The sequence below is a fragment of the Dermacentor silvarum genome, chromosome 6 (genome assembly GCF_013339745.2).
Source record: "Dermacentor silvarum isolate Dsil-2018 chromosome 6, BIME_Dsil_1.4, whole genome shotgun sequence".
Lineage (NCBI taxonomy): Eukaryota > Metazoa > Arthropoda > Arachnida > Ixodida > Ixodidae > Dermacentor > Dermacentor silvarum.
The window spans coordinates 99,147,597-99,173,314 of NC_051159.1; the positions used below are offsets into that span (position 1 = coordinate 99,147,597).

General features: G+C 48.9%; 1 protein-coding gene across 3 annotated transcripts in view; it reads right to left on the reverse strand.

Moving 5' to 3' along the window:
* LOC119455757 (protogenin-like) overlaps nt 1–25,718 on the reverse strand; it is a 261,095-nt gene that overhangs the window by 174,726 nt on the left and 60,651 nt on the right. The gene's annotated exons all lie outside the window — the stretch shown is intronic.

A 25,718-nucleotide genomic window follows, 5' to 3' on the forward strand; every position in this document is an offset into this window, starting at 1 on the left:
CTACACTGTAAAAAATGCTGCAGTAAATAACGGGGAAAATCTTGGCAGCTTTATTTCCAAGCACTTAACCGTCAAAATGACGGCGGGCCGTTATTTTGTGAGGCATACACCATGACGTACTGCACACGGATGCCAATCGAATCGCGTTACCACGAGCAGCTTTTCTTTCTTTTCTTTTTTTTTTTTCCCGTGTAGTATTCGTTACTCTCTCCTTGTTCACGGCGATAGAAGCATATTGTCGGAATGACGCCGATGGCTCGCCAAAAATGATGAAAACATGAACGTTAAAGTGGCTGCTGGTTTTTACGGTGTATCCCTTACACCTCACAGAAAAGGGAGTTCTTCACGGTGGAATGCACCCTTACTGAGGGAATCATTATCAACGTCATCGTGGGCAAGAACGGGGTTGGTTTAATGTAAGGATTGCTTTCGTTCGACTTTGTCGCTCTTTCATCATTCACCGGTCAATACTGGCCTATCTTGGGGTCGATGCAAACACGACCGTCATCCCAATATATAGCGTTTATAGCAGGGTAATATAGACAGCATTTATTTATTTATTTATTTATTTATTTATTTATTTATTTATTTATTTATTTATTTATTTATTTATTGAAGGCTCGCTCTTCCGCAGTTTTCCTGGAAGACATTGCCACGTGCAATCGTCAGAAAGGGTACTAAAGAATTGGAAATATTTCTCTCGCGTTACAGCGGCGTCCGAGGAGGTGTTATGGTCCTTGCAGGTGCCATATAGAAAAAGGTGGCGCAGGTGAACGCCAGGAAGTAACGCATAATGTGTCACTGTCAATTAAATCACGTGCGCAACATCCTTTTGCAGGGGTTCGGTCTGCGCGTGAAATCCAGTACGGGCAACCACTCTTAGCATCAAGGAAAAGGTCGTACGCTTCTAGAGACAGGGAGACAAAATCATTCATGAAAAAAAAAAATGAAATGCAACCCCAGTTGTGTTTCATGCGGGGCTACGATGTGTCGCATGCAGACTTGAGTTTGCGATCAAGGCAGTTCCAAACAACATTTGTTTCTTCCTAGTCGGCGGTGCGCGGTTGACAGGCCGTCGCCAATCGTATCATAAATACTCTGCATGCCCTGGGAAGGGAGCCGCTCCAGCGATAGGACACGCAAGGCGATAAGGCACGCCTTCGCTCTGGCACTTGGGCGGATGCAGAGGCGCGCACCTTGCACAGGGTGGTGTCGTTGATAAGCCGTGAAGGCCAATTGTAGAGCAAGAAGAACGAACGGCGGTGACCAGCTTATCCGAGAACGCACGCAAACAGGCTGCATCAAACCGTGACGGAATATATAGCGCGGACGGCGTGTAAGCGCTTCTTCGCGCTGAAGGGTTCCCGCGCTCCCATGCAAATGCGCGAGGGGATTGCATGCCTATACACACTGCACGACATACAACGCTAGGAAAGGCGTACTTCGCGACGCGTCATTAGCGCAATCTTATCGGCATGCGTTTATAAATAGCCGCTCTTTGGGATTCGGCAAGGCAAACTGCGAGGGACTGCAGGCAGCGATAATGTGTGATTATTCTGTTCCGGCATCCCGTACACGTTATGATCAGAATCGGCTGCTCGTGAGCAGTGGATATGGTAAGAAAAGAACATAATCAAGATTAAATAAAACCTTGCATTATATACCGGAAATATAGTCTGTATCTGTTGAGCATAAGTACGCCGCCATTGACGTAGTACATGTGCTAAAGATACTCCGTATACTCTCTGGAAGCGCTGGTGAGCCATACAACTTGCTCATTAGGGCACCATCGAAAGACGGATGTTTGTAAAGATAAGGCCGTTAAGTCCCGTCACGTTACACCGGCTGCGAATCAGTGAGCTTGACGCCATAAATTTTTGGGCACGCTCAAACGAATGAGCGCTATAGGTGGCGCGCCGATACCACGCGTCGGTCCGCAGCACACACACCCAGACACAACAACGCCAGAGGCGCGCGCGCACGCCGCAAATTGAATCCCCGCCGCGGGAACCTAGCTCCGCGGTGCTGTTCAGTGCGGAATCTATTAGCTAAGAACGTGGGGCGCATACTGGGGTGCCGCGATTCGCGCAAGGACGCGGACTTGCCGTCGCCCTGACCTCCGCGGGATCTTTTGCATACCAATGCACGGGGTCCGAAGAACGCGGGCCGTGTCGGCATATCTCCCGACATCGTCCCGCGAAGAAAAATGCCGCCACATATACAGTGCCGAGACAGAATAAAAACAGGAGAGGGGGAGACCTCGACGGAGGAAGACGGGACAGGAGGACACAAGCGCTGAACTCAGTATATAGAACCTATACACCGAGTGCTTCGTATAGCCACAAAGACGAGTTGCGCACGCCGATGCCACACGCGCCCTGAGTGAGAATCCTCCCAGTCAAAATACCAAACCTGACATTCCGTTCACATCGCCACCCACGATATCGCGGCCGCAGGTTACCAGCGCCGCCCGAACCACGACGACGCTACGCCGACTGCTGCTTTTCGAGACAGCCACCGCCCTACCTGGTTCCGCGAACTGACCGCTATGGAGAGGCGAATTTTGAAAGGGGCCCGTGTCTGGCAATCCCGGGGGAACGACATCAACGTTCGGTTCCCAAGGTGTCAACCGCTGCCTGTGTTCGAGGGCGACCTAGCAAGATTGGAGGCGGAGCCCAGCAGGAAACGACGACACATCACGTGCGGGATATGGCCACCTGATCCAAGATGCTGATTGGCTAAAAGAACTACAGTGTATTCCCTCGTCGAGTGAAAGAGGGAAACGAAAGGGATAAAACAGGGGACTTGAGTGTTGTGAGGGACGCTTGAGGCTTGACCATGTAGAGCACGCTTGACGATGTAGAGCACGCTCGACCATGGAGAACGCTCGGAGATGTAAACGCTACCACATGCAAAGATGTTAGCACGTAGACGGCTCCAATATCATGGAGCCCATCTTGTAATATACCATGTACAGTGTATATAAAACAATTTTCTAATCTCCCTGGATAACTCCTCCTCTTGGCACCTGGCACGGCACCACACATGCAACCCTTCGTGGCCGCTCGGACCATCGACATTCGCAACAATGCGTTGCCGACAAGGACCGAGAGCGCGGTAAAGAGTTCACGCACGTGTCATCAGTTACTTTCTTATCTTTTTTTTTTTCCCCTTCTCTCTCTGTCTCGTTTACGCGGAAAGTATTGTGGCTACAGGACTCCCATGTAAAAATATGTACCGGAACTTGCATCACACCGCCGCCCCGCACACATTTTTTTTTTTTTTTTTTCGAATCGTACGTGCTCTGTCGACCAGCTTGACAAAACACTCGAAGTCACCCGACAGAGGTGTCCCGAGAATGCTCATGAGGCACCCCGAAGCTTCTGCATTCGCCCTAGTTTCTATCGGTTTTGAAACCGAACAGGCCTGCTCAGGCCACCGTTTCCTTCTTATGAAACACATCTCCCAATGCAAACGGCTTCTCAGATTTCCCAACTTATCCGCTTATGCGTTAGGAAACGTTCGAAGAATATAGCGACGCTGAAACGCGGCCGTGCCCGAGCATGCATCGGCGACAGTATACAGTGAACGACTTTTGTGCGACGCCTTCATAAACCCCGTCGTTCCGCATATACCGTCACTCGAAAGTCCCAGCGCTTGCTGCCTCTCCACGTATGTAGTCCTTCCGCGCCGTGGCGCGCCCAATGCCTTCTATCGCCTGCCGGCGCTAAAGGTATACGAAACCACTCACTCACTCGCACATTCCATGGCGTCCGAGATCGGAGGCCATGTACATTGATTCACTCACTCGCTTCTCCAATATACACTACACCGCTGAACACCCACCTCCGAGATGCATGTATACGCAAGCGGCGGCTTCTGCGTATATACCCGTGAAGCAGCGTCGGTGGGTCGCGGATTTCAATTCAGGAGCGAGGCGGCCGCGTTCCGATGGACGCGGAATGCAAAAAGCGGTCGTGCACCGTGCCTCGAATGCACGTTAAAGAACCCGCCCAAGTGGTCTAAATTAATTAGCAGCCCGCCAGCTATGACGGACTAAGAGAAGCTATAAGGTGTTTCTCATAGCTGGCGTATTGCTCTAGGAGGTTAATCAATCAATGTCGGCGGTACTGAGCGTGAGCAGAAGAAATTGTGTGCGTTAACTTACGATCTGCTATTTGTTGAACGTCTTGAAGGGGTAGCGCTAAACGACGAAAAGCAGGAAAAAACACAGGACAGCGCTGAACTCGCAACTAACTTTATTAGAAAGCACACGCATACACTTAATTACTACCACCTATACCCACGTGCTCTCCCATCTGTTATTCGTACAAGACGCGCACCCCCGCTCCCTTCCCAGGTAATGCAAGTGTGAAAACAAGCTGGACTCGATTACAGATGGGCTCAAACCACTTTTCAATCCGGGGAAAAAAAATATCATGGACGAGTGAAGACTGGAATGTTACGTCACAAAACCTACATGGCGACGGTCTCACTCACTGCAACGCCCACTCAGATACCCGATCGAGTCACACCCTGCACGGATACGCGCGGTGCGCGTGCACAGCTGCACGTAGACAATTCGCAAGAGAGTGGGTGCGGGGGAGAACGTGCACAGCGCAGAGGTTGCGTATAGAGACAAGCGACGGCCACGAGGATCGCAAGGTCTAGCACCGGTGCGTGGAGCGAGCGGGCCGAAGCTGCCAGCAGCGGGAGCACCACCAGCACGACGCGATGCTGATTGATCGATACCGCGATACATACGATATATGGTGGGCTGTCGGGTGAGGTCGCACCGACGCGAAGACGACGAATTCGCGCGCCCATTTGGACGAGGCAGCACGGATGAGCTTATAACTTCCGCCCCCCAAAACTTTGCTCGCAAATAGCTTTCTCATCGGCAATGAATGGAAAGCTATACGGATGCGAAGCGCACACGTGATGGCACTCTTGTAAATAGCCCCCACATGCAGTCTCATTCGCGCTTGTTTAAGCTGGAGGAGAGAAGACAAAACATTTACTCGGTCTCGCCAACTCGATCCGCGCAGTGGCAGCGAAGCCCGCAGTGATCGTGTCAGCCATTCGGTAACGTACAGGAAGAATGAAAGCTGAACAAGTAGGTGCCATGAATGCCATGCTTTTCAGTGCTTCAGATGCCATGAATCAAGAACGAGAGCCGGCTGTATGCTCTGAGAAGGAAGGGAGGCTCGCCCACTGCGCTCCACTTATTCTTCCGTGAAGCTTTCATCCAGTCGCGCGGAGGGCGATCTGAGGATGATGGCTCTCATTATACGTAAGACTTCAGTATACCGAAGTCTTCGCTGATTATTCGAAAAGTGTACGCTTCGCCCTGCCTCTCTGTTTGTTCGCTCGCTCTCGCTCGTACATTCTAGCGGTTTAGTGTTACCGACGAGCTGTGAACAGCAAGCAGCCGGCCCGAGTCTCCGCGCGAACCAACAGCGAAACCTGCGCAAGGTCACGACGAATAAAACACAAGGGAGGAAGGCGACTAAGGAAGATCTTAGAGAGAGGTAGTCCTCTGGTTCTTTCTTCGCTCGCCTGTAGGTTCATTCCTTTCACCCGGCAACAGGAGTTGCAGTATAATTAACCAAGGGTTCTGGCTTCTTGGTATCTTTTCCTGCACTCTTTTTTTTTTTTTTTTCTTACGACTTCGGAAGGACGACGGAATGAGCATTTTCCCTCGCTCCCACCGGACCAAATGCCCCCCCCCCCCCCTCCTTACAGCCCGCTTTTGATCCCCGTTCATACATTCCTCGTTACTTTATTTTTGTTATTATTACTTTTTACCGTTCTTCCCTCTACCTTCACCTGCTTATCATTGATTGCTCTGGCAATACAAATCCTTGCTTGCCCGCGCGAAATTTCCCAGGGGCTGAGCTCAATAAGAAAAACTGGAAAGGAATGAAACGGCCGCGCATACATGCTGATGCAACGGTAGTGGCGAAAAACTAAGATGCTTGAAGAGAGACAGAACAAGAGAAATGAATCTGTGAACGACACACAGCCATATTAAGAGTCCGTGCGCCTCTATATACGAAAAGGTCGGTAGCAACGCGTACTCCTAAACGTTTCTAGAGACTGCGTTTATTCCACGGCGAAGAATGCGACCATGGCCTGGTCGCGCCCAGAATGCCACGAGCGGGGGTAAGAAAAGAACAGAGAAACTAATTCTGGGGTGTTACGTACCAAAACCACAATATGAAGCAAGCAGCCCCTCTTAACTGCATGTCATGTATAACAGCTGACACAAGCCGTATGCGCCCGCTATACGTGTCAGCTTGAGCACGGCGCGAACGAAAGCACCCGATATGGAACCACGGAAACTCTTGGAAATGGAGCGAAATATGAGAAAGGAATGTACTCTGGACAAAAGAAGTTTCAAGCAATGTCCCAAGTTAATTCTGCCTGACAAAAACATATAGTGCTTTCATATTTCGCTGCACCTTCAGTATCGTTATAAAGACATACAGAAGTAGAACAGATACGGAATCCTTATATTTTCAGCGAGTTTTGTTGCGCCCAATAATACGGACGTTAGGCCTAAATTCCCAAGGATGCTTGAGGTGCGGACACCATATCAACTGTTTCACGTGAACTGTCCTTGAAAAACAGCGAGTCACTTCAGAAATATACATAGTTGCAAAACATTACTGCCATAAACAAGAAAAGAACAAGCTACATGCATGACCGCATACTAACGTCTCAAGACACATGCGGCCGCGACCATCGCCTAACTCTTTTCGACTAACGTACTTGCGCACATCAATCAATTTGAAAAAAAAAATGAAGAAAGAAATTGGCCGCCATCCCGCCCTGCAAACGTGAATGCCCGGCGAAGCTGTAGCAAACACCACACATGGTCGAGCATCAGTGGCGTAGCCAAAAGGGGGGGGGGGGGGGGGGGTTCAACCCCCCCCCCCCGAAATTTTTTGCACCCCCCCCCCCACTAACCCACCCTTTCCTCTCGTCGCTTCGCGCTGACATATTTCAAGAAACCGGTGCTACTTTCACACTTTCATTCCTGGGCGCTTCCGTTTGGGTTGGTAATTTACAGCGAATCATGTCTGCATATGGAAAAAAAACTGTCACGGTGTTTGTCAAGGCCTTGACACTCTGTGAGGTTTTGGGCGCGAATGTGGCGTCCGCATTCTGAAACAACAAATGCGCAACAAATGCGCAACAAATGAAGCAACAAATGCGGCAGCCGCATTTTAGATGAAGGCGAAAATGCTCGAGGCCCATTTACTTAGATTTAGGTGCACGTTAAAGTCCCCAGGTGGTCGAAATTTCCGGTATACATTTCCGCCGCTTCCCTTCAGGTGCCGGTTAGGCCGCGTTCGCGTAGGAACTTGGTCTCGAAGCTGTCGGAAGCGGCAAAATCTTGCAAAAATCCGCCCGCCTAGGCGGCAAAACAGGCAGAAAAACAGGCGGCGAGCCAAATTGGTCTCGGACCGATTTTTTCGCCATGGCGAAGTGGAAACGCGGCGGAAAGTCGTTCTGCTCGACCGGAAGCTACACTAGCATGTAAACTTCCGGTCGTAACATTGAACATGGCACCAAAAGTGTAGGCTGTAATGCTGATCGACGCGATCAAGAACCAGCCCTTGCTCTACGACAAGAGTGGCACTAAAACGTACTGTCAGCAATACTCGCGATAGTATTCAACGTCGCGCGACAGGAGGTGCGGCAACGAAGCCTTGGCGTGACCCAACTTCTTACACTTTTGCAAAGCCAGGCGAACCCACCACTGCCGTTTCCGAGGTTTTCTTGTCTTCCGTTTATTCATTGTCGATTTCTAGAAAACAAGTAGGTAGAAGTATAAAAGCCATTTCTTCTTCCACTTCCATGGAAGACAATAGTTAGGCAGATTCCTCGTTGGCGCTCAATAATTCTCCTCGCACGTGCACGGTATGTTGCAGAAGTCGCAGGGTGCTTTTCTCGTCGCGACGATATATTGGGAGCGTAGGTCTCACGTAGGACGCGCAGGCTTCGGCGAGCCTCAACACAAGGGCCAGCCCGGGTTTTAGCTTTGGTGTTCCCGTTGCCGCTTTCGTGTCCTGGAGGCGCCGAAAATAATACGAAATGATGAAATGTTATTACAACTTGTAAATAAAAGCTATTAAAGAAATATAATCACGCCTATAGGCAGCAACCTGTGACACAGCGCTACCGCGCCCGTGTGAGGAGAATTACAGAACGCCAACGAGGAACTTACCGAAGGTCGCAGATGACACGCGAAATTGCGCAAGATGATCACTTTTGATGACGGGTGGGTCAGTGAATGAACATACCGCTCGAAATAATGCGATAATGAGCGCCACCACGCCGACAAACGTACGCAGACTAGATGAATGTGGACGAAAGCGGCAGCGCGGCCGCGGTGGTAGCAAAACAAATGTGAACTTGGACATGCGCGGAAAAGATTTTACGGCCGCTTTGGCCTCTCCACCCGCTTGCCGCTTCCCAAATGTGAACGTAGCCATAGTCTGCAGCGCAAAACGTCTCTCGTTTGCGATTGCGCCCCTACGGAAGGCTGGTAGTTACTGTTGTGTTGCTGAATCCCAAACCAGCAATTACGAAAGGCTGGTAGTTGCTGTTGTGTTGTGGAATCCCAAACCAGCAATGTACACACGAAAGGGTTGATGCCAGCAGTGAAATTCCACCGACTCGCAACAGAATGCACGAAACAGACAGCCGACAAGCATGGATTACTGCTGTGCGCAGTACAGCGTAAGTAAACTCTTGTTGCAGGCGCTGACAGTTCTCGTCGGAGTTCACGCGTCCTGAGAAATTGATTATGTGCACTATGCACTGAACAAGACCGGAGTTCATTCCTGCATCACTAGTACACCAATCAGTCGAGATTCTGTGAGGTACAAGGCCACTTCCTGTTTGCACCGGCCTAAGTGAAGCAGAAATGACTCGCACGCACTACTTAAAATGCGTACACATGCCATAACTATGCAGTGCGGTGAAATATTCTGTACAATTCTGAATCTGTTGACGTAAAGGCAAATGACTGCTGCACGCTCGCACACAGCGGAAGACACAGCGGCCCATGCACTTGCCGCAGGAAATGCAAGGCGACGAAAGCTTCGTAAAAAAAAAACATTACTCGTTTTTGCGCGTATTTAAGTTTTCTAGCGCAAAGACGCAGCGAACAAGCTATTGCTATGGGAGTAGGTATAGCCTGGTAACACGTGCATTTTCACATGTATAGCCGTCCTTGACCTGTGAAACGCACTTCGCCCCGACGAGGACGACGCCATCTACGCTTAACGGAGATTAACAATCCGTTAATTGAGACGACCCGCCGATCGGGCGGGTCGTCTCAATGATGCGTTTTCGAAGACTGGTCCATTCTCAGTGCTGCGATGAGAGACGGTTGCTCCAAACGCCCACTGTACCTGTCGTACTTATACTGTATTTTACTGAGCTTACATTACTTTTTACTTAACTTCTTCACAAGCACACAGTGCCACACACACACGCGAGGGGGGGGGGGGGGGGGGGGGGGGGGTCCCATGTCTTTGATATACATGCATAGAGTGTGATTAAACTACCGATACTTATTATCAATCACGTCACGTAGTGGAAAGCAGACGCTTGCCCCCCCCCCCCCCCCCCCCCCCCCCCCCCGAAAAAAATTTCTGGCTACGCCCCTGTCGAGCATCATATTCACGCTGTTCTTCTGGTGTCTTAATTTCCGTGGTCTACCCATGGCAGTCTTAGAATAAACTCAATGAGTTGCTAGACGGGTCTCCCTTTTATATACGAAAGCGTGGCGACGTCACTAAGTATATATATATATATATATATATATAATATATATACATATATTGTATGCCTTTAATTGTTAACCCGGAGTTTTGCGTTTACGCCACGAAATTTTCCGACCAACGAGAGGTTTACAGCTTCGCTGTAAAGGAAAAGAAAAGAAAGAAAGCCAGGTCCAATTAGAAGCGTCTTAAGGTGTTCGTGACGCGAATAAGGCCTCATTTTATTAATGCTTCTTGTCGAGGCAATGCCTGAATTCTCAAAACTGCTTGAGATGCGGACGCGATATCAGCTGTTTCACGTCATTCTTTGTTGGTCAATAGCAAGCCACTTCAGACCCGCGTATCGCAAACGATTACGACCAAAGACAAGAAAATAAACCCCGCGCCACGTGACAACATACTAATTAACGACTCAGCAAACACGCCGTCGTCTGACTATCTATACTCTTATCTCACAAGCCGTTCGCAGCACTGTGGAAACTACAGGATTCCTTTAGCTATAAATAGGAAGGCCGGATGTCCCTCGCGATGTGTGTTCCTCCGCGCCGCGTCGTCTGCTCACCGCCGCAGTAATTCGCGGTACACGACGTGCGCATGCGCAATTAAAGGTCCTAACAAGTCACGCATCGCTGTACCGTATCACTAACCCCCAAGCAAAAATAAAAACTCTGTAACCCTACCGATAATCCGGCAGTTACGCCCGGAACTATTTTCCGCAGCGTACCAGCGTACGCCTCGTACCTTCGGCAGTGCTGCAAGCGACACGTGAGCTGGATACAGCAACGCTTTTCGACTCGCACACTTGGCGCACATTAATAAAATTTAGCGCCCAGGTGCAATCAGAAGTGTCTTAAGGCTTGTCTGAGGCGTTTAAAACACCATTATGTTCACTATTGCAATTCTCTCTCTCTCTCTCCCCTTCTTACACGCGGCACCTTGAAGCGGATATACAGAGTTAAAAGCACAATTGTCAGGGCACCCTTCGGTCCTACGCGAGACCTACGCGCACGACTATAAGAGTTTCGCCTCAATGAATCGCTAACCTTGGAATCACGAAGCAAAAGAAAGCAATGCGCGGCTGCATCGGAGAATACGCAGTCGCTCATCGACCACCTGGAACGCCCCCCTCGCGCGACCCCCTCTTCGCCACTGCGTGGTATATACGCAGGCCTAATTCGCGACGGTTTAACGGCAGGCATTGGAGCATCATCATCAGCAGCAGCCGACACGGCTGACCGCTCGCCTCGGACGCAAACAGGAAAGTCGAAGCGGAAAGCCGAACAACCGCCGAGGGGGAACGGGGGTTGCGAGCGCGAGCGCACGCGCGCGCACACACACACACACACTCGCACACACCGCAGCGCGATCATTAATTCTGCGCCCATTAATCTTTTCTTCCCTCCGAACACAATGAATGAGCACTGCATGCGCGCGCGGAGAATGACGGCCACGAAGCGCACTGCTCTATATCGAAGCGTTCGAGATGTGTAGCTCTCGTAATCGTCCCGTGCGGAAGAACGATTTGTAAATACGTTTGGCGGTGGGGAAAAAAAAAAAAAAAAAAAAAGAAAGCAGCCGCTATATATACACACGCCGGTTGACTACGCTTATCAACGTTTTCCTTTACATTCACTAATGTATATTCAACAACCGCAAGACGAATCGAGACAGATAAGAAACTTGCTTCGCTATAAGACAAGGCTTGGTACACAAGTAGCCTGCCGATAATGCTCCGTCGGTGCTTGCATACTTTACGTTTCCAATGTTACGCACGGAATCGTTAAAGATTGCGTCCCCTAGCGGCTTCGAGTACCTACGAACCGAAACTCCTTTGTACGCCTTTTGTCGTTTTTTTTTTTTTTTTAACTCTCGAGCTCTTTTTTTTTTTCTTTTTTTTTTCTTTTTTTTTTTTTTTTTTTGCGCCTGGCCCCTAACTTCGTGTCTCCCCAAAGACGTTAGTGTTTATTCATACCCTCTTCCTCTCTCTCTCTCTTTTTTTTAATTTACCGGCTTCCCTCTCCAGAACCTGACTTCACTATAATCATCAATGGCATCTCGCCGCGGCTTCAGGCCCAATTCGTTCTCGAAATGCACGGAGGAAGGCCCGACTGCTCCCACACCCATTATTACTACTGTATATACAGGGTCTCCAAAGTTAAATTAAGAATAATTTTAATAATACGTCATGCTATAGCTACGCAGAATCTGCTTGCACAGGCGGTTTATGCGGTTTGGTGGACACAATTTCCCGGACAAGTTATACAGTCCCCAAACACATAATTAACAAACACTTATTGCATTCCCTTGTCATCGCGATTGTGGTATATATGTGTATATTTGCGACATTAAGACAATCGTATTTGAAGATAACTTAATTTAGTTTGATTCTCCTGGAGCACTACTTTTCCGAGATAATTCGTAATCCAATTTGAGACTCATTCAGTTAATATTTCGCATTTATGGGCATGCGTCTCGACACGTCAAAGCCCCACTGCGACGCATATAGCTTACCGCGTGTGGCGTACGGTTTTTCAAACTGGGCTCTTGCTATCGGCTGACGAAAAACAAGCAACGGCTGACCTTTTCACTTTCCTCCAAGCTGAGTATCCCTCACACATTGACGTTGTGACGCACCTGAATGACGAAATAAGCTTAATTGCGTGTCAAATTTGATTATGACTAACGCTTCAGGAGAATCGAACAAAGTGAAGTTGCCTTCAAATGCGATTGTCTTGACGTTTGAAATGTAAACATATAAGATAATCGTGACGGCAAGAGTGTTAATTAAGAAGCTTTTTTGTAGTTATGCCTTTGATGACTCTAATTGTTCGCAAATATTCTGTCCGCCATAGCGCCTAAACAACTTTTGCAAGTAGATTTTGCGTAGCCGGCATCGCGTTTTAACAAACATTTATGGCCCTGTACATCAAACACGGCACCGACAAGCTAAAGTACGCAGAACTTCCGGCAACTTTTGCACACATTGTAAATAATGTACATCCCCCCCCCCCCCTCTTTTCATCTTGCTATCTAAGTGGTATTCGCCACTGGCCAGCCAAATTCACTAATAATATATGTGAAACATCAATATAGGCTGTATCTAGCCAATATAGGCAATATCTCTCTTGTGAACACGAGCCCAAGGTCCTTATTCAGAAAAAAAGGCTTTGCGAATTCGGCCTCAGATGTACAACGGGAGAGATCGTGATCTATAGCACTGTTACAAAAAGAAACTGTATCTGCTAACAGCAAAGCTGCTGCAGTTAATCGTGAGCCGCCAGCGATGTCGTATTCATCTCGCCCTACCGCACCCCCCCCCCCCTTTTTTTTTTTACCTCGTGTCTCTCAGCATATTTACGTGCTATATCTTCCTTAAAATATTTGCGAAATGAAGGCAAAGCGTATAAAACGTTAACAGTATCACGCAGCTTTCCCCGCATGTAGGAACGGCTTATGTAGTCTACGCAAACAGACGCATAATTCACGCGCTCTCAAAACGAAGCTCTTCCAGTCGTTCCGCCATTAAACGCTCAACGAAAAAAACCAATAGAGCAAAACATAGCCGAATCACGGAAACGACCCACCGCTTAACGTCGCTACATTTAAGAAGGACCCGTCGGCACACATCTGGCGTTCTACTATACACGCGTCGTTTCAACTGTTAAAAAAAAAAAGAAAAAAAAAAAGCCGGCTAAATCACTTCCTCTTAGAGCAATTAGTTTCCTCTGTTCCGAAAGATACTCTGTTTCTGCTTAAAAAAAGAGAAAAGGCCAGACGACAAGCGGACGACGCAGTGGAGGCGAACTTAATGAAAAGCTGCCGGTCTATAGCTGACTGCTACATGGAGCTCGTACTCGCGCACCAAAAGGACGAAATGTATCAATTTGGCCTCACCGAAAAGGGGACAACACCATCGTAGCACTGTAGCGTTACTCGCACGACCCTGGCGAGGCGTGCTCATAAACGTTCCCGTGTCCGCTCCTTAAGTTGACCAATAATGCGAGCTCGTCCAATAGCATTCGTCCAATAGCGCCAACAGAAGAAGACACGGCATACGCCCCTCCAGGACCTTCTCCGCTAATATTTCTCTATCTTTATTATCTGGCATTCGCCCTGACCGCGCTGGTAAATGCGTCTGTAGCGCGAACTCGACGCGAATGGTCCCTTGATCGAGCTCCTCCCGCAGGCCACGGTCAACAGGCGATTTACCAGAAGGAACTAATCAGACGAGAGGGCGCCCCTTTGAAGAAGAAGAAAAACAATAACAATAATAAAGAACGAGGCAGTCTGTACCGGCCCTCTTTTCAAATTGCCGAGAAGGAAGGCATATACATTACGAGCCAACGAAGCACACATCTGTGCGCTCGGAAATGCAATATGAAAAAGAAAAAACACCACGAAAGAAAAGCGGTTAATAGGCTTTCGTCGTCGAAGAGACCGAACCGGCGGACGACGATTCGTAGATACAAGCGCCCGAGCGCTTTTTCCTCGTTGAAGCGAGAGTAAATCACGGCAGTTTAGCACCCACCCATTTGAGCATATCTCTCCCTTCGGGGAACGACACAAAGGAGGAGCGGAAGAAGTAAGATAAGGAACGACGGGAAATGAGCCCCCAATCTCTCTGCGCTTATTTGGCTTCTTAAAAAGCCCTCTCTCGTCGTCAGGGAGGGGGGGGGGGGGGCGCAAGAAGGGAAATAAGGAACGCTTTCCTTCTCTCGAAAATGTTTCCCCGATACACTCATGGTGTAAAGGTAGGTCGATAAGGGCGATTACGCAGCGGCAACACACAAGAAAAAGAAAAATGGAACGGGGAGGGGAGCGGGGGGGGGGGGGGGGTGCAGAGAAATTTGGGCCCCAAAAAGAGCGAGCGTCAGCAAGCACATTCAGCGGCGCGTATACACTGAAGACGTCCAGAGTGACGACACTCATCGTCGACAACGTCGGCTGCATCGTCAGAACGATGCGGCGATGCACACAACCGCTCTCTTCTCCCTCTTCTCGCTTCCGAGGACTCGTCTCAGTCAAGCCGGCAGTGATGGGAACATGACCTTGAAAAACGATAAAGGAAGTTTGGGAGCAGGAAGGAAGGCGGTGGACGAAAGGTTGAAAGCGCACCTTTTTCTTTTTTTCAGAGCGATAACAATCAGCTATAAGAAAAGGACCTTATGGGAGGCACGGGAAGAAGCAGGAGTTGTCTCGTTCTTTAATAATAATAATAATAATAATAATAATAATAATAATAATAATAATAATAATAATAATCAAAGGGAACGAGAAACTGAGATGGAGGGAGATAACGTGAGAAAAAAAAGGATGACGACGGAGCAGGAGATGAAAACGGCGGGACCGATCAAATCGTTAATTCCCTTGTTTTTATACACCGAATATAACCACCTGATTCATTGCCTATCCCCCACTGTGGGTATGCGCCACAACCACTCAGGTCAACAACAACAACCGATCGAAATGGGCACGCCCACTTCCCGGGTCTTCCAAAGTAACGTAGCCGCCTAGGGCAGGCCGGCCGCTAGTGTAGCGCTCTCGAGAGTACCAGCACCAGCAGCGGCAGCAGCAGCAACAACAACCAGCTAGAGTTACTGCATAGGCTCCCTAAAGAGAGCCTCTACAACCAGCATGAAGGCACAAGCAACGCTGGAAGCGAGGGTGAACGCGAAGGAAACGTCAGTTTTTGGTGAAGCGTTTCATCGGTACCTTAAAAAAAAAAAAAAAAGGGGGGGGGGGGGGAGAAAGAGAAAACGAAGAAGCGGTGGGGAAATGGTGTGTTTTTTTTTTTTTTTTTCCCCTTTTCCATCTCCCTCCCTCTCGGGCGTTTTGTTTTTGTCCTTTCTGTAACGACACGAAGCACAGCCTACGGTCGGAAACGGTGGGAGAGGGAAAAAAAGAAGGATTCGAGAAACATGGAGAGAGAGAGAGAGAGGAGTGCGCATATGCGAGCGCGCGGCGGCGGCGAACAACGCGAAGATAAACAAGACCGCGAACGTTGCTCGCAGAAACGATACGGTGCAGGGTAAGAGCGAGCTGGAGGAACAGGGAGGAGTGACAGCATCAGCTGCTGCCACCGCCGCCGTCCTCCTCTTTCACTCGGGCTCGCCTGCGCGCACCAACGAGTGGAATCGATCAGCGAGGAAGCGCTGAGGGGCATCCTAGAATCGAGGAAACGAGAAAACAGGCAAACGAGTGTACAAGAAGAAGACGCGCAGCGCCGGCGGCAGGCAGGGAAGGAAGGAAGCGCGGCAGAAAAGGCAGCTTCACCCGAAGGAGCTGTGCGTGTGCGTCAGAAAGAGAGAGGGCGGCACAATGGGAGAGGGCACCGCCGTCACTGCTTGCTCGAGAATGACGCCGCTGTGAGGACAGCAATCAAAGTTGGCCACGCAGTGAGCGGTGAAAGTCGCTCCTTTCTCACGGTGTCATACGATCCGAACGCAAACAAAAGAGGGAAGGGTTGAACTCAAGTTCAACGAAAAACACGACGAGGGTCGACAAGTGACGAGAACAATGGCGGCGGAGGCAGCGGAGGAGTATAGGTCGGAACCATGAAAGAGGAAAACACCCACAATGCACAAAAGTATACTTGGCATGCGCGGAACGGCCCTCTCGCTCATTTTTCATCGCCTCATTCACCGACGACCACGCACGCCCTCTCTCTTTCTTTGTGCACCACTTTGGCGAGGCAGTGCTCGAAGTTCGTTATATTAACTGCAGAACGATGAAAGAAGAAAGCAATCGACAACGCTGCGCGGGATGCTGAGAGTTGCGCGCGCGGTTGACCTGACGCCAACACCTCTCCGTGACGTAGCAAGCGACATCACGTGATACCGGCTACGAAGTGTTCGGTGTCTCCCGCGGTTAAGCCACAGTTAATTCCGAGTGTTTGCATGTTTTAAGCGTCGTATGTGTGATGTCTTGGCTGGCTATACAACCTAGCGCGTACATGCCGTCTAACGTGCAGGACAGCAAATATTTTTAGCGAACGAGCAACCTGATGCTTTCATACTGGTTATTCAGTTCGCATGATCTTTCATGCGAACTGATTTGATTTGATTTGAAAAGTAGCTATACGCGCTTTTTCCGCAATAACAGTACTGTTCACAGCATTCGTCGCGGGGAGTGCGGCTTGCCACTTTCTCCAGAATAATCGCTGCATGATGATTGATCACTGGTCTATTATAATGCGCGAAACTTCAACCGCTTATATATTTGTCTCCTCAAGCCGCGTTACCGCCGTTTGCGCGCATGCAAGTAGAATGCATTGACTGATGTCATATCAAGCAAGCACGTTACAAGTCCTGTGTGCATCCCTCGCTCGACTCCTATACGATCGTCATAATATTTCGTTTTCAGTGACTTTATCGGCGAAGCATTTCGCTGCCGCTTTGTTATGCGGAGCACGTGAAAACTCACACCGGGCTCGGTGATCCGAATATATCCGGCACTGCGGCACCGCACAGTAAACCATGCTGTAAAAGTGCGTAACTAAATTGCTGCCTTGGGAATAACAAATGTTATCTACAAACCTACAGTCAAGGCTTCAATCGCCCAACCAATGAGCTGCGCTGGCTGCGGCAAAGGCGCGAAGGCACCAACGCGAGTCACGTGATGTCACTTTCTACGTCATAGCGATAGCAGCGCCGGTCTCTCTAGTGGTGGCGCTCGAGGCCAATACGAACCACGGGTTCCGGGAAAAAAAGACAAATTTATTCAAAGCCTTAGTCACACAGCCTAAAATTGAACACGGCGGTCCGAAGCGTACATCAGACAAACACTATAATGCACTCGTAAAGGCTCAACTGCTCCTGTAAGGAACAGAATTGTTTTTTCTTCTTCATACCTGTGATTTGCAGATGCTTGATCACGGATATATATATATATATGATATATATATATATATATGAAAAGCGAGAGCCATTTTGGCAACGCAAGCCCGCTTGAGCCGGTAAGGCGCTAAATTCACAAACCATAGCCGGTGCGCGAAACAATAATAAACCAGTATCAAAGCGAAAGGAGTTAAATAGGACGACGTATAGATGCCAAATACTAACAAAACGACGCCTCCTTCTCCTCCTTCTACAATTACTACTAACAAGACGTGAGAAGAAAAAAAACAACATATACAGATGTTTCTCCAAAGCAGACTGCTCCCATATTGCAGTAAATGTTCTTTTATTGCATTTTTTTCCCTTTTCCTTTCTCAGTTGAACGTGATACGGCGCTAGAGCTATTCCTGGGCCAAACTGCAACTTTTCTTTTATAGCCGGGGGCCACAGCTGCAAGCTCCCCAACACTGCACGGAGAAGCGCAATCATGGAACTACATAAACTGCTGCCACGGCATTATTGTTAACTCAATGGGAGGAGCGAGCAACGCGCATTTAGCCAGCAAACATGCGCCAGCTGACCGGCGACCCTCGAAAGCCCATTGCTCCTTCAGGGAAACATATAGGGAAACACAGAGCGGTGGAAAAAAAATCGGGACGAAGGGATACATTTCATCCAAACACTGAAATCGCATTTTCTCGACGTCGGCACGCATCCACGACGCAGAATGACGGCCAGTGAGCGCACAATATACCCAAACGACTTGAGCAAAACACGGACGAACGAGAAAAGAAAATCATGACTCATTTCAATCTGTGAAGGTGGATGAGCAGCGAAGCTGTTTAGCGCACGACACAGAGGTGTGACAAGAGAAAAGACAAAGGTCGAACATATTTATTGTCCTGATCGGCGGTCATCGTGATGATAAGTACGCACACACACTCACGTATCACCTATGTTATTAAATCTGTACGTCACGTAAGACAGACATACCCCCCTTAAGCAATGGCTCATAACCCCGTAAATGCGGCCCTCCCCATTACGACGACAGAATTGAAATTCTACGCTTATATGTGACCACGTTCGCCACATTGCAAAGTGTCGTTCAGGAGCTCGCTCGACACATGCACGTCTTGCCTTTTCGAGGGGCCAAGTGCAACTAACGGTGGTCCGGAGCAGACCAGCGTCAGTCGCACTATATATATATATAGCTGCCAACCGTCACACAGAGAACGATTTGACCTCGTATACGCATGACGAAACGGCGTGTCCCGTTCGTTCTCTTTCCTCATATATTTTTTTTTCTTTTTTGTCTCGTTCTCGCTCCATTTTCCCCTGGTAGCGAACCGACAAGAACAAAATTCTCAACCCACGCACCGGCAGCTTTCTTAATATCTTTTTTTTTTTCTTTCTATCTTTCTTTCTTCCCGCCTTTCCTTGCAGATACAGTTTCCCGATACTTGGAAATGGAGCGTACATACAGATTGTGACGCCAAATTTCGCGCTTCGCAATAAATCAAGCGTCCGAGCAATGATAAGAGCGCGACGCTGGAGCATGGCGAACCTGTCCATGTATAAAGGCTCCTGTTTCGCGGTAGTATTTTTTTTTTTTTTTAATAAGCGCGAGCGCACGTGCGGTTCGCGGAACCTTGCGGAAAAAACACGCGTGATTGAAATTATAAATTGACGTATGCAGCAGCGCGCGCTGGTCTTTTTCCTTTTTCTGTCATTTTTTGCTCCTACCAAATTTCATTTATTCACCTCTGAAGTTGCAACAACCGTGCACCGTGCACTTCGCTGAATGCGCATTATGTATATGTGTGGAGGAGCAATAACACTGTCGCGAGATACGGCTGTTCTTTTTTATCCCTATAGTATCGCCATCGGCCAGGCCTTCGTAAACGCGACGATCCTTCGATGTACGTGTATATAGTATAACCACGGCCGCTGGATAAAAAAATAATAATAATAAGCACTTTTTTTTTTTTATCCAGCGGCCGTGGTATAACAACGCTGATACGCGAAGGAGCCTTTCAGCGCTGTTGTTTATATACCGTCGAACGGGCTCGAGCAGGACCCGTTCCAATTGCTACAACGTTGTATATAAAGATGAGGCCGTAGTTGATTATTCCTTCTCCTTCTCAATTCGTTATTTTTGTCTCCTTCAAGAGAATTCAGTTTTTACGAAATACGACCGCTGATTATTATTTATTATTTTTTTTTTGGGGGGGGGGGGGGGAGGAGGGGCTACAGCGCGTAACACTATACGACAAGAGAACACAGAAACACACACCAGTGGCGATGACTAACAACTGGCGGTATAGTGAAATCGGCATGTCTCCTCAGAGAAAGTGTTAACGGCATATAATCTAAGTATAGGAGGTTGGCCTTCGACCGCCTCAACACGAAAGCTGTCCCACTCACCGTAGACCGTCGACTCGTGCCTAAACAGTGGTCGAATGCAGAAATCATTTCCCCCGAAAGAGATGTCGTGGCGTTGGCCGCCTTCGCCAATAATGTGCGCGCTGCCAATTTTTGGGGGGGCAGCTGTTTCGGTCGCATACGAAATGATCTAGCGTTAGAATCCCAAGCCGCAAGCTTCCGAATTATTAAAAAGAATCATCGGGAAATTGACAGACAGTGAAGCGAGTTGGCCACTTCGTTCTGCCGGTTTCACTCTCTCTTCTTTAGGTCTCCGTGCCTTTTCTCGCACTTGGCCATCAACAAGAACAACAACGACAGCGGCGGTTTACACAGTCCCAAAGCTTCTTCTTCTTCTTTCGGGGGTTTTACGTGCCAAAACCAGTTCTGATTATGAGGCACGCCGTAGTGGAGGGCTCCGCAATAATTTCAACCACCTGGGGTTCTTTAAAACGCGCACTACAACGCAAGCACACGGGCGTTTCTTGCATTTCGCCTCCATCGAAATCCCGCGACCTCGTGCATGCTCAGCAGCGCAACGCCCTATAGCTGACTGAGCCACCGCGGCTACACGCCTTCTATACACTGCATGCGTGTTCTATCTTTATCAAACTCTCGCAAGGCATTTTTGGGATTATCTGCGACGGATCCCTGATGACATCAAAACGACGACGGGAGTGAACGCATACCAGGTAAAAAATCACCAGCCCTTCCCCTGTCGACAAAATGGAGGTAAGCAAAGCTCGTCGCGTATGTAGCAGCGCCGGTCAGGTAGGTCAGGTATATATATATACCTGACCTTTCTGGTGATTTTCTTTCTTTCTTTCTCTCTATTTCTTACATTTTCTCTCTCTCTTTTTGTCCCTGGTATGTGCTGCTATTGAGCTTGGACCATTTCTGCACTACCACTAGGATCGGCCCACTTTTCAGCGTGACACCACCACCACCGCCGACACTTGTGAGCCTATAAAGCTTGGCTTAAAAAACAAAACAAAAAAAAATTGAGAGGAAGAAAGCTCCGCTGCCATTGCGGAGGCAGCACGCGGCAGACTCGTGGGCTCTCTCTCGGCGAGATCAATCTGTTCTCCCCCACAAACACGCTCCCCGCATATGAAGCACGCGCGATCCACTTAACTGCCAAATGCGCCCGCGAGCGCCGCGCCGCTACTCTTCTTGGCGCGATCGCTATAGAGGCATAATATATACACGCGCCGTGGCCGCGCGCCAGGAACCGCGCCTACACAATACAATGCGCGCGTACTGCTTATCTCCGCGAAATCTCCGCGCGCGGTGCTCGGAGCTCCTTATCGAAAACACATTAATTTCCCACCGCTCCGTGCTCGCGCGAAACGGAGCGCGCTGTGCATGGCGTGCGACTGCGAGTCATGTGTAACAGCGCGTGTGCGCGGCTGACGCAACACGGTGACCCCCCCCCCCCCCTTCCAAAGGTCGGTCGGAACGCCGTCATATAGCTCAAGGGTGAAAATGATGATTTTCGCAGAATTCTCCCGGCTGTGAACTCATTTACAGCGACAGAGGCCCACGTATACGCTCTAAGCGGACGCGTCGCGCCCGATTCTGAAAAAAAAAAAAAAATGTAGTTAACATACGTTCCGAGAGCACAATAAGGGGATCCGAAGGGGCTAGCCAAACTTTTTGTAAGTCGCAACCACACGAAGAGACAGACAATGTAGCGCGAAAAAGCATAGGGGAAATTAACTGTGGTGTTTAATTGAAGAGTAGTTATAATAATGTAAAGGCAAATGAAAGTGGATGAAAAGAGCGAAGTTGCCGCAAATGGGGGTCGTCCATATTCATCTCCCTTTACCTTACTATTTCCACATTTCAATAATTCATAACTTATGTACCGTGTACACTTTCCCTATATACAGCCTATTCTTCCGTTAACTGGAATCCGTATAGCAATCTAGAGTCACCTCTCTAATCACGTTAACATGCTTGATGTCATCGTACATCATTCAAATTCATTAGACTATACCACGTTGTTCTGCTGCACAATTTTTACCTGACGACTCAACTGCGCTGCCCCATATGCGGATTTCGGGAAATCGAGCGACCGGAGGTTTGGCTTTCGCCCACGCAAAGCGGTGCGAGCCGAGCCAACCTCGGCGACGCCATCCTTAGCATGCAGTGCAGGACAAACTTGACTGGAACGCAAATTCCTTTCGTCGCACAATTTGGGACCGCATATTTCGTATCTTGTGCCGGTCTCCGAATTCATTCATAGTGAATGTATACGACTTGCGATCTCAACCGGCTACAATTTGTAATTTGCAATATGTGCTCTAACGTGTTGACTTTTTACAATGTTAACCAGCGAAATTTCTTTAAATATTCAATATGCATTTAGATTTGCTGTGAAACTATAATCTCCTCGTCTGTCTCAGAATAATTAAGCTCGAAGAATGAGTAGAAATGTGCTATCGAGCTGCCCGACGCGATCATAAAGAGAAACTCACCGCATATCCACTAAGGGAATGATGGAAGGGTGAAGCACCGGGGGATCATTCGGGTAACCGTGAATACCCCGTATATGTATATATACTGAACATGTGTACAGTATACACAGCGCTTTTATAGCCCTTGTACACCGCAGCGCCCCTAGCGGTCTCCATGCAAACCAGAGCTACGGACGGACAACGGACGACGAGGGACAAGGCTCGGCCCTAAGGTGCTTCGCCCCTAAAAATCTCTGGAAGCCATTCGCATGTCCCACTGCAGTGTACGAAAAGTCGGCCGACCATTCCGACATTACGGTTCGAAGAATGCACGTCAGCCCTCAGGTGCTGGGCTGTTAGGGCTAATCGCAACGCAATGCCGGCCATTCGATCCAGCAATTATAGTAGGAAGGCATGTTTTGGACCAGCCTATAAACAGGCTCTCGTCCGCACGCATCGGATTGAATTTACCGTCAAGCGTCTCACTATATCTCGGACAGATACGAGACGAGGCTAACCAGCGTGCTATCGATCCGCTGCGGCAATGGTTCTTCCCGGTCGCGCTAGGTGCGTTGTGCGTCAAGGCCTGCACGGCATATGTGTAATAACTCCAAGCGTGCACGGACGTCTGTACGCACCGACACACGTGATTCGTGGAAGTCGCCTCGTGTTACCGGTGACTAAGCTCACATTGCATAAGCTTATTCGGGGGTGCGTACAGCTACTGGTGGCCGTGTATTATGGCATTCCGTGACTCGATATCATTTGCCACTCTTGCCACACACGCGCACACATAGCGGTCGAAGCGCTGCGGCACAACACGCAACCGATACTTGATACGTCCATGCACCTCGCACACACGTCTGCGCTTTACTTTTTCGTGGTACCGCGGTGAGCTCTTTTCTCTCTCTCTCTCTCTTTTCCCTCTCTCTGAAACGCACACACGTCACTTCTACAATAGCTTGCGCATATTCTGTGCCCACTGATGCCACGTTTTGTTCATTTGAAAACTCTCATGTGACAAGTGCAGAAGCCAATAGAGCGTCAATGATTGAAGGGCGAACAGAGAACCACAGCGTCGATCGCTCATACACCGGTGATGACATCGTCGCCTACAGGCTCAGTTCATCGAGCTATTCACATGTGATATGCTATCAGTCATTAAGAGTGGGCGAACGAGGCAGAACCTCGGGCTAGAACTAGAGGCTTCAGCCATTTATGGTATATGCTATTATAAAAAATCCTCATACGATCGATTCGGAGCACTTGGGTGGCAGAAGGACGGTCCCACCTTCGGTCAAGCATATCTTTATAGCGTGATTTGGGCGCACTTGACCCACTTTGGAAGTATCTCACAGAAAATGCTAGGTGTGTTGAGCATACGCTATCGCGTCACAGCCCGTCCACGAAATCGGATATAATTATACGACGTATAGAAACGTCACCTTCATAAATTAGAACGAGCAAGGTTGCCCGTATAAAACTGTCGCGCGCGCAGCTATCGAGACATCATGTCTAAGTATCGCATACTTAGAGAGCCAGCGGTGCTAAATTTCTGCCCTAGTTTATATGTTTTTTCTTTTTTTCTTCTTCTTCTTCTGTTTTTTCCCTGATTATCTTTCATCCATCGTCACACACTTACGCCTAGAGTGGTAAGTCGAGTCTGTACCCATATAATAACATCTCCAGTTAACATAGTAAGCTGTGTCTCTCTCTTGTAAAGGTATGATGCCCGAAATCACGGCCCTGTGGCCGTTAGAGCAGATGAGCAGCGCTAATTACCTTCGTACGCTGTTATTCGTTCTTTTCCATTCCGATTCGGTCCACGAAAGACAAACGCCGCATCCCCCCAGCCGCACACACTTCGTCGAACCGCTGTCAGACGGCGGACGCGAAAGCCCAAATATTTTCCCGCAGGCAACGCGGCATGCAGCTGCTACCCGCGGAAAGAAGATGCAGCTGGAGGGACCGGGGGGCCTCGGGGGCGACTCTGGCCGCCAGCTCCGCATAACGGATTACCGTCACGCGATAAAACAAAACCGCCCGGGACGTTCTGCGGATGCAACGCGAGAGACACGAAAAAGCGGAGCGAAGAACTAAAGTAAGAAAAAAAGAAGAAGAAGAAAGAAGGAACGAAAGGCCGCATATACGCAAACGGCTTATACTACAGCCAAATGGGGCAGACAAGAAAGAAAGAAAAAAAAAAAAAAAAAACACACGGATTGAAAGAACGAAACCCCAGAGGCGGCCCATAAAGCAAGCCTCTCATGCGCCACATTGTCGTCGCTCTACAGGCCGCCAACAATTAGAAGCAACACGCGTCGGGAAGGAAATCACGCTCGAACGATACCTTCATTATGAGGAGGAGGAAAGGGGGGGGGGGGGGGGGCTGGATCGGGACGCGAACAAAAAACAATAAAAAAAAAAAAGAAGAGGACAGAACTGCAACAGCTGCTTCGGCAACACGGGTATGCAATACAATGCGCCCCCACGTCCGTCTATAGCTCCGCAGCGTGGGTTGTCCTATACAACGCGCACAAGCGCAATCACATATACGGAGAATGGCTCTCTGCCGGTTGCGCAAGAAATGCATCCCCCTCCTCTTCAACCCCACCGACATTAAAAAAGAAGAAGCCAAGCCTGACTGCGTCAGGGGCTCCCACTACAAATCAGACACGCGTCGTAGAGCCTGTCATGTCTCTTCCGGTGTGAGCATACGCGTACGGGACACGCCTCGCTTATAGAAAAAGCGAGACACACACAAAGAATACGAAACAGGATCATCTCTTAATTGTCAGGTTACAGTCAGGCTGACGCCAAACTCCGGCTTGTTGTGCATGGCATTACGACTTTCTTTCAGACCGTGTAATGGGGATCGCTTTGTTGCGCCCAGTACAAGTGGTTATAGGCAGGAAAAAAAATGAGACGATAATAATAATAATAATAATAATAATAATAATAATAATAATAATAATAATAATAATAAAGAACAAAGAGGAAGGGACAGCTTTTGCGCGTCAATCGCGACAACGCGCGTAGCCCCTTGTAGAATGGAGGCCGCTCAAGGGAGCGAACAAACTGCTCGGAAAGCGGCGAGTCTCCTACACTAACGGCGCACAATTTATTTATTTCTTAGCCTTTTTTTTTTTTTTTTTTTTTTTTTGCGCTGCTGCTTCTCTTGTCGCCTTGTAGTTGCTCCCAAG